The sequence below is a fragment of the Miniopterus schreibersii genome (assembly GCF_964146895.1).
Source record: "Miniopterus schreibersii genome assembly, chromosome: 20".
NCBI classification, from domain to species: domain Eukaryota; kingdom Metazoa; phylum Chordata; class Mammalia; order Chiroptera; family Miniopteridae; genus Miniopterus; species Miniopterus schreibersii.
In genome coordinates, this window is record NC_138122.1 from 11185330 (window position 1) to 11197880 (window position 12551).

Sequence of the window (12551 nt, forward strand, 5' to 3'; positions counted from 1 at the left end):
ATTAAAAATAAAATGAAAGGGTGGACTTCTGATCAAGATGGTCACGTAGGTGAACGCAGTACTCAAATCCTCCCACAATTTCATCAAAAACACAACTAAACTACAGAACAAGAATCATTCAGAACCCCCTGAAATCTAGCTGAATGTAAGTCCTAAAACTAGGCATTTAAAGAAGAAGCCACATAGAGATTGGTAGGAGTGGGGGACATGTGGAACAGGCTGGTCCCACACCCACGTGTGGTGGTTTAAAGCTGGGAGGGATATCTTGGCTGCAGAGGCCTCCTCTGAGGCTCTAGGAGTTCAAGCCCCACAGCAGATTGGTTAGCCCAGTGTTCCAGTGCCAGCAAGAGAAGTCCCCATAACTTTTGGCGGTAAAAGCCAGTGAGGCATGCGGCTGAGTGGGATGGAGTGCTGTAGGAGTCCCAGGCATTTCCTCTGAAAGGGCCCATGCACAGACTTACTTGGACTCACTCCCTCTGAGTTCCAGCTCTGGGCAGCAGCTTGAAAGGAGCCAGGGATATACAGGGGGAAAATGAATTGTCTGTCCTCAGAGCGAGAGTTGGGGGGCAGCTTTCTGCCAGAAAAAAGTGCTGGTAGAGGTCCTTGTTTCTTTTCTGAGACCCCCCCACACACACAGAGCCAACAGGTGGGTGGCATAGCTGAGACTCCATCAACCTGGTTCACACTGTTTATTCATAACAGGTGATTCCCTGAGGCCCCACCACACCAAACCTTCAGGGCCATTCAAGCCGTTTTCAGTGGTTTTTTCCATACAACTGGATGCTCTTGCCTCATGCTTTGGACTTTCCTAAAATCTCTCAAACTAGCAGCACTTGTTCTCTGCGTACCCCTTGGCACTTGTTAAGTGGCCACAGACCCAGCACTAGCAGCAGCTCCCCTTGCTTCACAGCTTGGACTCTCCTAGGCACCTCCAAGCCCAATGCAAGCAGCAGCCATCTGCAGATTGCTCTGGAGCTTGTGCCAGGCAGGACACAGGTGGTGGCTGACTCTGCACCTCCTGGGAGGCGCCTGAGCTAGTGCACCCATTGGAAAGCTTCAGCCAAGCCAGATTACAACCCTACCATCTCCATTAGCAAGAAATTGAAAACGTACTAGAAAAAATGACAGAAAACTTCCCTAATCTGATGAAGGCAAGAGACACAAGTTTAGGAAGTACAGAGAGTCCCAAACAAGATGAACCCAAAGAGGCCCACACCAAGACATGTCATAATTAAAATACAAAAGGTTAAAGACAAAGGGGGACTCTTAAAAGCAGCAAGAGAAAAGCAGTTAGTTACCTACAAGGAAGCTCTCATAAGACTGTCAGCTGATTTCTCAACAGAAATTTTGCAGGCCAGGAGGGAGTGGCAAGAAATATTCAAAGTGATGAAAAGCAAGGACTTACAGCCCTGGACAGTGTGGCAATGGTTAGTCTTGGCCAGCGCACCAAAGGGCCATGGGTTTGATTTCCAGTCAAGGGCATATACCTGGGTTGCAGTTTAATCCCCAGGCCCAGCTGGGGTACATTCAGGACACAACCAATCAATGTCTCCCTTTCACATTGACGTTTCTTTCTCCCTCTCCCTCCCTCCTTTCCACTCTCTCTAAAAATCAATGGAAAAAAATCCTCGGGTGAAGATTAACAACAGCAAAATAAGAAACCAAGATTCCTCTACCCAGCAAAGCTATCATTTAGAATCAAAGTTACAGATAAAGAACTTCCTAGACAAGAAAAAGCTAAAGGAGTTCATCACCTCCAAACCAGTATTACATAAAATGCTGAAGGGTCTTCTTGAAAAAGAAAAATAAGCCCTGGCTGGTGTGGCTCTTTTGGTTGGGCAACATCCCACGCCCTGAAAGTTTGCTGGTTCAATTCCCAGTCAGGGCACATGCCCAGGTTGCCCACTCCATCCCTGTTAGGGGGCAGAAGAAAGGCAGCCAATCAATGTTTTGCTCTCAATCAATATTTCTCTCCCTCACTCTCCCTCTTCTCTCTAAAAATCAATTTTAAATCTTTTAAAAAAGAAAAAGATAAAAAATATGGACAATAAAATGGCAATAAATAAGATGTGACAAGGTTGGGGGGATGTAAAAAAGGTAAAGGGATTTAGAAGTACAAATTGGTAATTACAAAATATTCACAGGGGTGTAAAGTAAGGAAGAGATTTGCCAAAGAACATATATGTATATATGCATAGACCATTGACACAGACAATGTGGTGAAGGCCTGGGGCATGGGAGAGGCTGAGTGGAGGGGGAAAATGAGGGGAAACTGGAGTACGCCTATAAGACTGTCAACAATTTAAAATAATAAAAGAAAATTAAAGAAAATAAAGTGGAAAGTCTCCACTTACCTTGGTGTCATTATGCAGAATACAATAAAGCATCTGCTTATAGCCACCTGAAGCTAAAAATCTGTTAGTAAATCATGGGACATAACCACTCTTGATCCAAAGTGAGGATGCAGTCCCACAAAATTCCTACCACACCTCCCCCAAAATGTCCTTGGATGTTCAAACATATCTAAGTGACCACAGTGCACTTGCCATGAAAATATTGGTTCCAGATAAGTCCTTCAGTGACCTGTTCCAGCTAGAACACTGTCCCCCAGGCTGCTGCTTTATAGAAAGTCTTGAGCAACATTGGTTCTGCCTCTGAGGGCCATCCCAGCAATCTGTCCCAAGGGAGTGACTGACCCCACTCTGAGACCTTGGGAAGGGACATGAACCCTTCGGATGGTAGTAGTAATGGTGGCACAGCAAAGAGAGACCTCAGACCTTTGCTGGTCAGATCAGCCCAGAACAAAATGCTCCACCTCATTCCCTCCCAGCTGGTCAGATCATCACCCCGGGATGCCCCCCCTGCCTCCATGTCTTCACCCCTGCCCAGCCAGCCCAGGGCCTCACCCACTCCTTGGAAGAACATGAAAGAGAAGACTCCCAGCAGCAGCAGCAGGAGCACAAGCTTGTCCATCTCCGTCTGGGATGGCAGGGAGATGCAGGGGGGGAGCAGGGGAGCAGAGTGCCCAGGAAGGGCTGGACCGCAGCCCTAGTGTGCAGATGGGAGGGGGCTGGAGATCTGGATGAGCTGTTCCTGGGCTGTGGGCAGAAGCTTCCTTTTACACACTTGCCAGGGGGTGTTTAACTGCCACCCAGACACAGGAAATGTTCCCACAGAGCCAACCCACCTGGATACTTCTGAGGATGGAGGGTGTTCTAGGTGCCCCCTCCTGTTCCCTTGAGGCTGCCTCCTCATGAGTAGAGACATGATGCTTGACCAGGTCAGCTGGACCCCGTAACAGTCTGACCCTTTACTCTCTGGACATCCCACCGCCCCAGGCCCAAGAACAGGCCTGTGCTAAAATATCCACATCCTCTGAGTCCAGTGCCTCCTGTGACCACCTGCCCTTCAGTTCTACAGCCCGAGCCAGTCCACAACCTTGGCGGACATCCTGCCTCAGGGCTCAGAAGGCTTTCCCCGTAGGTTCAGTGCTTTCACAATCGTGTTCACAGTTAGGACCATGGATGGGTGTTAAGAAACAAATCATTCATGGCGTTGGTTAGAGACAGTGAGGTTGACTTTATTCCGGGGGACAGCGATAGTGGGGTTTGGTAATAGGGGAGAGAGATCAATCTCACCTCTGAGCACAACAAGGAAAAGTGCAGGTTTATTCCCAAGGAGTAGGGTGAGGGTCAGTCATGCAAAATTACTAAGAGGAAACATCAAATATCAAGGTGAAGGGTTTTACTAAAATGACCTAGCAGGATTATAGCTAAAACTAGAACAAAATGTGTCAAGGACAGGACCCAGGTCAGGCACCAGTCAGACAGACTACTCACAGGACCTTGACTCACCTTGGCTGAAAGGAGAGAGTTTTGTCATCTCTCAGTACTAAATCGGTGCCAGAAATCACGAGAGAAGTTTGAAATAATAAAATACACTTATTTAGTGTTTTCTATAAGCCAGATCTACATCCCTTACTACCATGCAATACACCACTTAAGATACATCTTCAGCCTGTCATAATGGCATCAGATATACTGCATATACTATTTAAACAACAAAGTAGAGAGGCCTAATAGACAGATAGATGGCCACTGTATGGGACAAACTCTAAAACAATTCCTACTATATTCAACTCTCTTATTTCTGAGGCCAATGAAAGCACAGACCCGTGTTCCCCAAGCAGGATGGGTATAGAAGAGGCTCTTGCTGATCGCCGGGGGACTTGGTTGGAAAGTTCAGAAGCTGTGCAGACGCTTCTTCATGGGTGTGAGCAAACCAGGGTATGGAATATTACTCTGCAATTTAGTTACAATTTTCTGATTATATTCTGTAAATACGCATCTTCGGCTCACTCACTGTGCTTAATGCAATAGCCAAGCCTCCAGCAGAGGGTTTGCATTTGGAGCTGCAGCCAAGGGCGGGAGGCGGCTGCTGGAGCGAGATCCAGAGAAAACGTGGCAGGGTGCACGGCAGCCTCGCCGCTCTGTCCTTCCCTTCTAGACACCGCGTTCCTGACAGACCCCTGACAGTCACGTTCACCGGGAACCAGTGGCACCTGGCACGAGTGAATAACTGAGTAGCTTTGCTAGGAGCCCAGAGGCTCCTCCATGTTCAGTGGGCCTCTCTAACAGTGACACTTGAATTCCAGGGGCCTCGCTTGAGTTCCCCAAGACTACATCACCCCCAGCGTAACTGTGCAAAAGAGGGGGTGAAGATGGAATAGAACATGGGGCAGGTGAGATACGAACAAATCCCTGGAGTTGCCAAGGAGCAGCTTTGCTCTCCAGGAGCATTATTTTCCTGAAGATACGCTCTTCTGTGCAAACTGGAGGAATATAATAATGCTGGTCCATCAGGCATAATGTGACATTAGGAAAGGATGTTACCGCCAGGGAACGGAAGAAAAGAGAGTAGGAGTGACAAGAATGGCCTGGTCAAAGCTTCCTGGGCAATGAGGGCTCCCCAAACACCCCGCTGGCGTTTCCTAAGGAAAGCACAGGGCGGGTCTTCCTCTGTGGAATCCTTTTAGCATCATGTACCTGTTCTCTCCAGCTTGCTCACAGGGAACATACTTGGACAGATTTAGGGCACGAGGCCCCACTAATAAATATCTGTGACTGCCACATAATTATAGCCAAACGAAATGGAGATGGTGTATGAGTCAAATAGCTCCGCTTGCATATCTGAATGACTGAGAGACGTCGTCAGTGCTGGTGTCCCTTCCTGCACCCTCCCCGAGTGGATGGAGATTTTCTGACTGTTCAGAAGTAGGGGGGTCCGGGGAGGTCCGTGAGGAATTGGAAGCATGGTGGATGCCACGTATTAAATGCATTCTGAGCCCGAGTGCCTGCCAGACTCACAAAGTTGGCAGAGGTCTAATAGTTACACTAAGCCATGCCTCTATGCCAAGTTAAATATTAGTAAATGCCCATTTACTCCCTAAGTGTCCCCGTCCAGAAAATGAACTGTATGGCCCACCTACAGTCATCAGGCACAATCGCTCTGCCAGTGCAGGAACCTCTTTCTCTGCAGCATCCAGACAGTGGGCAGCCGGAACCGCCACAAGCTTCCAGGCCCACGCAGGTCCCCATCAGACCTTCCAGGAATGTGTCTAGGCCGAGACCCAACAAGGGCGTGCCCTGGCCAGAGCACAGACTCGGGGATCAGGCACATCTGTGTTCAAGGCCTGGGTCCAAGTTACATCATCTTTGTATATCTCAGGGCCCTCTGCTAAGGAGAGGTTTCCTCTGCTAAGGAGAGATGATAGTAATTGTACTGAAGTCAGAGAATGGTTTAAGGAGAATCTATATACATGTACGTACTAAATGATGTTAGTTTTTTAGCATAATATGCGCCACAGAGCAAGGACAGACGGACCTTTGCTCTGATGATTGTTGGCGGGGCCAGGGAGAGTCCGGGAGTGGGATTCCCGACGCCTCCCAACCCCTCCTATGGGTGACAGACTGTTCCATGGTGGGACCCTGGCCTGACCACTGCCGGGCCCGTGCTAGACCCTGATACGTCCAGGACTGAGCAGACTGCTTTGTGCAGACGCCCTCAGGCTGCCTGAGCCCTCCCTGCGGCCCAGGCGTGCTAGTTCCTGTGTCAGGCTGGCCCTTCCCCAGGCTGGCAGGGAAAGCTTCTCCCCTTACTTGGGGCAGTCACACCTCAGGCCCCCACCGGTCCTGCCCCGTCCTGTAGAGCCCCTGCTGGGCGGCGCAGGGGACGCCCGTGCTGTGTTGTCCCGAGACAGCCTCGCGTGCAAGCTCCCTGAGCAAACCTCGTGTGAGCTGCTGGAGTCTGGCGGCTCTTTCTTCCGTCTCAGCCCCGAGAACCTTACACAGCCCTCCCCTGAAGGAGCTGGTCTGGGGGGGGGGGGGCTGGAGCAACACCTAAGGGGGTCCTAAGACATGTCAGGAGCCTGGGGCTTCGTCTGTGGCTGATCCCAGGCCACCACACAACAGATGACATCCAATATGCCATTCTATGTATGATCCTACTCTTGTAATATATGTGCATAAAAAAGTATGTCTGTACGTTTGTATGTGTCTCCATGTGTGCATGCTTGCTTATCAGAAGTCTGCAAATATACATAAATTTTTAAATGTTAATCTCAAAGAATTGCTTTGGTGGTCTTTTTTCAACAATTTTTTAAATTTAAAAAGTTTTAGACTTACAGGAAAGTTACAAAGATATTACACAGTTTCTCACTCAGTTTCCCCTTCTGCTCACAGTTCTTTTGTCACACTAATAAAAACATATTCATTATTATTAAGTACACTCTGCATTGCATTCAGGTTTCCTTGGCTCGGTGCAGTCTCTCTCTTTTCTCTTCCAGGATCCTGCATTTCTTTTACTCACCATGACTCTGCCTCCTCTGGACTGGGGCAGTTTCTCAGAATCTCCCTGTTTCTGTGATGCTGATCATTTTGAAGATGACTGTGGTGATATTTTGCAGAATGTCCCTCAGTTTGGGTTTATCTGATGTTTCTCTGCTTACACTAGGGTGATGGATATGAAGAGAGGACCACAGCGGGGAAGTGCCATTCCCATTACACCCCATCAGAGGTACCTGCTATCAACTGGCCTGATGGCTGTCGGTGCTGACCTTGGTCACCTGGCTGACACGCTGTTTGCCAGGTGACTCCACTGTGAAGCGACTTTCCCCCTTTCCATGTTGCACTTTCTGAAAGCAAATCATTAAGTGTAGCCCATGAAGTCTGTTTTCAATTTTTTTATTACCTTTTTAGTGTATTTAGAATGTTTTTCAGTAGTTGGGATAAACATTGTCCATGAAATCATGGCTAATCAGACAGTTTTTAAAATAAAAAAGGCCTCTCTCTCATCCTGCTCCTATTACCCTGGCCACCCACGGTTCTCTGTACAACAAGACCTAACTGGACAAAGAACGTTTTATGCCCTCTCCTTGGTGTGAGATGCCTCTTTTATTAATACCTGTCACTGTCTGATTGTCTTTCTCAATGTAAAGCTTAAAACTTGTATCATCATTTTTATGTGCATTTTTCTTGTTCCTTTGACGTTCCTTTTCCCCTTTATATTCCACCTCTTCTACCCTTACCCCCTGCTCTCATTCTGCTTCCCTTATTCATTCTACCTGCTGCTAAGTGTTTGGAACACAAGGTCAATAAATTTTAGCTCAATAAAAATCACACAAAAATGAATTTGTTGTTGGTATCTACAAGAGAAACAAAACATCCTCTTGTTTTGTTTAAATTTATAAATGATAAATGTAAGATTATGTTTAATAAGTAATTTAACACGGTAATACATTCTCTATCTTTGTATCACACTCCAGTCACTTGTCAATTGGTAAGATCAGAAATCAGGCAGCCAGAGAAATGTGATAATTGTGAGAGAGCGGGAGATGCAAGGTGAGGAGGGTTGACGGTGACTGGCGGATGTGCATGAAGCAGAGGCCTGAAACACAGGGGAACCGAGAGTGTTTGGTGTCCCTGGGAAGGAGCCAGTGGCCGGGAGAAAAGTGATGAGGGGAACGTGGAGGAGGAAGCAGGGCCCTGAATGCTATTCAGGAGCACGTGTGGAGGGAGAAAGGACCAGAGACGCCGGGGACAGGGGAGGGTGAGTGGACATCACCACCGACAAAGGAGTCAGCAGTCAGTGAGACGTCCAACGCAGTGATTTTCCTCGATATTGGTTGCAGAAATCTTGACCTTCACAGCAAAAGCTTGAAACCCTCAGGTTCCCACGAATCAGCTTCCAAGCCTTACACTCATTGGAGCAGTCCAGCTCTGTGTGGTTGTAGCGCCACTGAACTGGAAGGGAAGGAATTCATATTCAGTGCCAGAGGACAATACAAGAAGCTCAAAGTGGGGCCTTCCCCAACTACAGTGGTCTCCAGGCTACAGACACATCCACCTCTCAGCAAGGGCGTCCTCAGTCTGGAGAGCCCCTGCCCAGTGTCTGAAGTTAGAGGTCTGCTCAAGACAGAGCCTGGCTGAACAGCATTACCTGCCACGTGGAAAAACGAGATATCCCTGGTTCTACATCCAGGGCCTTCCTCAACAGTGCAGTTGCCATTGCCTTTCAGGCATGTGCCCTTCTTAAAAATCTTGCAGACCATGCACAGTGTGGCTGGAGCTACGGAGAAACAGACATGACAGCTGAGCCTGGGGTTGAATGTGCTGGGACCAAGGTGGGCTAGGACACATGAGGACCCGAGGAGTCTAGGGACAAAGCATGACTCCAAATACTTCTCCCACATATAATTTGGGGCGAAAATATCCCCACTAGATTACTTCCATTTAGGTATTTAAGAAATGGGGCCTTTGATTTGGGAATCTCAAAATCCATTAAGGATAAATAACTTTGTGTACACTATATGAGTGAGTTGTGTAGTATGTGGATTATATCTCATTAAAGCTGTTCTTAAAAAAAATCTTTGAACAAGGATATGAGAAGTTACTGTGAGGTGAGGTGGGAGATAATGGGAGGTGAGATATAAGGGAAAAAGATATGGGTTCTAACCAGGCAAGTGAAATTTCCAATGTTGAACCTAAACAACACTAAGAGATTATCTCCTTAAGTTTTGTTCCCTAAGATCCTAGCTGAACCATCCCTAGTACCAGCTCTGGGCTCACATGCTCATAAAATCTAGAAGAGGTTCACTAAATAAATCATCTCCCCTTAGCTGTGGAGCCATGTGCAGAATACAATGAGAGTATCTATGTATAGCCACTCTGGGTCAGGATCTCTGGGGAAATGAATGGGGCATAAGTGATACTGTTCTAATTAGCTAATTATTAATAAGAGGAAAGCCAGACATTATAGGCATGTCATTTGGGCAGCTTTACCAGAAAGCTGCAATTCTGCACTCCCCAGGGAACCACCAGTCTATTCCCTGCAAAACACTGGGGGAAAGGATCCAACAAAGAAAAGACAGATGCATGCCTAGTAAAGTTGGGATGACATAGGGAAGGCTACTTGCCTGTCGATCACGCCTGGGGACAGAGATGGCTGGCCAGAATGGGCATGGCCACTGCAAGCACGCGAAAATTTGGGAATACATAATCTCCTAAACAAAGGAGATTCTCTCTCATGTTGCTCCTGGGTCACTCTCTTGGCTTTCTTACATTCACCCGTATGGCCCATGGCCATGTGGACCCCACATGCAACAGACTAATGGACTGGAGCTAGCTGATGCTGTATTGGACTGTGCAAACACGGAAAGGAAACTCTGGGCACTGGCTCTGATTTTAGCTCTTCTGAAGCCCCAGCTACACTTCTATGACTAGACTGAGGGAAATGGGATTTTGAAAACTCAGGAATTTACTTCCATACAAATTAAAATCACTCATCCTCCCGTGTCTCAGAAAATTCTTTTTTCTTGGGATATCACAAGAAATCCACCCGTACTAGCAACCGGAGGAAAGAAGGCCCTCTCCCCTTCATTAACATAAGGACTACCCAGCTTGAAGTTGAGGAAGCAGAGTTTTAGTCTCCAAAGATTTCCCAGCATAGCACCAAAGTCATCAAACGCACCCACAGATCTAAGCAAAAAGAGGGTTGTAAAAATATTGGTTCAAAATAAGTTTTCCAATTGCTTCTTCCAGCTAGAGCACTACCTCCAGGCTGCTGCTTTATAGAAAATCTTGAGCAACCATTGGCTCTGCCTCTGAGGACCATTCCAGGCAGTCCCAAAGCCCTAAATAGAGAAGGGCCCCCCAGGACCAATCTGTCCCAAGGAAGTGACTGACCCCACTCTGAGGCCTTGGGAAGGGACCTGAATCCTTTCCCTAGTAGTAGGTAGAGTGGACAACAGAGAGAGCCCTCCATCCCTTGCTGGTCAGATCAGCCCAGAACAAACTCCTTCACCTCATTCCCTCCCAGCTGGTCAGGTCATCACCCCAGGATGCCCCCCCTGCCGCCATGTCTTCACCCCTGCCCAGCCAGCCCAGGGCCTCACCCACTCCTTGGAAGGACATGAAAGAGAAGGCTCCCAGCAGCAGCAGCAGGAGCACAAGCTTGTCCATCTCTGTCTGGGATGGCAGGGAGATGCAGGGGGGGAGCAGGGGAGCGGAGTGGCCAGGAAGGGCTGGATAGGCTCCCTGAGTGTACAGCAGGGAGAGGGCTAGAGATCTGGGCTGAGCTGCTCCTGAGCGGTGGGCGGAAGCTTCCTCTGGCACACTCGCCAGTGGGTGTTTTACTACCCAGGCCCAGGAAATGTTCCCACAGAGCCAACCCACCTGGATACTTCTGAGGATGGAGGGTGTTCTAGGTGCCCCCTCCTGTTCCCTTGAGGCTGCCTCCTCATGAGTAGAGACATGACGCTTGACCAGGTCAGCTGGACCCCTCAACAGTCTGACCCTTTACTCTCTGGACATCCCACTGCCCCAGGCCCAAGAACAGGGACTCTAATGTGGACAGGGCTGTGCTAAAATACCCACATCTTCTGGGTCCAGTGCCTCCTATGACCACCTCCCCCGAGTCCTACAGCCCATGCCTGTTTACAACCTGGGCATGAGCCTAGATGACCCTTTAACTCAGCTCTCCATAACTAATTGTCTCTGTCTTTCAACTGCAAATTCCTGGGAGAAGACTCCGGCTCAGCTCATCTTTTCCGAGCCAGGCCACAAACATTACAGCGGCTGAGCTGGCTGCTTCTTTTGCTCATTCAAGGGCACTGGGCACTGGATCACTGGCTTATTTAGAATGAAAGAGATCGGCAGAGGAGAGAGGCAGGGCCTGGGACTCCTCTGGATGTCTTAGCTCCAGAACTCTTCGGAGTTCCACAGTAAATTCTCCATCACTGTATGTTTTGGGACGTGGTGTACTCAGATACAGGTTTGGCTTTGAAGTGCCAGGCTGCTGGACACAGGAAGAGGTTTCCAAAGTAGAACCCAGGGAAAGTCAGCCTGAGTGGGACTGGGATATAATCCTGAAAAGCCAACCTTGAGAAAAGGAGGGAAAAGCTGGAGCATTAGGTTTAAGGAGAGAACATTCAGGCTTTAAGGTCCTGTCTCTCAATACTGTGACTCCGGGGGAGGAGGGAGGCAGGGATGTCCCAGGAAGGTGTGATCATTGCAAAGTGGGGTGCTGCTAAACTGTAAACAACTGGCAGGTGCTATAGACGACAGCGCCTCTTCCTTTCCACTAATTTCCACGGCTTCTAGCAGCAAAAATCTGACTCAATGTGATCTCATAGCTGTTTCTCCAAACGTACTCCACACGAAAGAGACTACTGATAGCATGTTTTTTCGTGCTTTTCTTTCCTCCAAATGAGCCCAGCTTCTGACCTTGAAATCCTAGTTTTCTTCTCCAAGTCAAGCCAAGGAGGGTAGGCCTCCTCTGCAGCTTCTGTCCTTGGGTGATCCTGCTTTCTCCAACTGACCCAGAATCTTCAGCCAGCCCACTCTAGGGGCTCTCTATCGATTTCCATCCGTGAGGCAGAGAGAAGCCCGGCAAAGGCAATTCATTCATTCCTTCATTCGGGACAAATTTATTATGTGCCTGTTTTGTCGCAAACATGCTGCTAGGTACTGGGGATACAACAGTGACTCAGACAGGGACCCTGCTTTCAAGGAGCTTAGAGTCTAATGGAGGAAATGAACATTGAACAAATAATTATAAAGTGATGAGTAATATCTACTCTAGATCCAGCGCACAGTGGTAAGAGAGGCAGGCACAAAAGACGTAGATGAAGGCTGGGGACTCTACCACCCAATCCCCCAAAAGTTCCAGCTTTATACCAGCGGGGATGCCTCACTGCATCCGTCCCCTCAGCTTGGCTACCCCCCGGAAAGAAGTTACAGCTCAAGGCACAGCTTCCAACTATCCCTTGCTGATCCCTTTTCTGTGCCCAAAGCATGTAAATTCTCTTCAGTTACCCATTTGAGTTTGCCATCTGCTCCCTGCCAAAACCATATAGACCTTTATGAAGAGACTATTTAGTGAAGCGAGCAGGGCTAAGGGGAAGGAAGGAAGGAAGGAAGGAAGGAAGGAAGGAAGGAGGGAGGGAGGGAGGGAGGGAGGGAGGGAGGGAGGGAGGGAGGGAAGGAAGGAAGGAG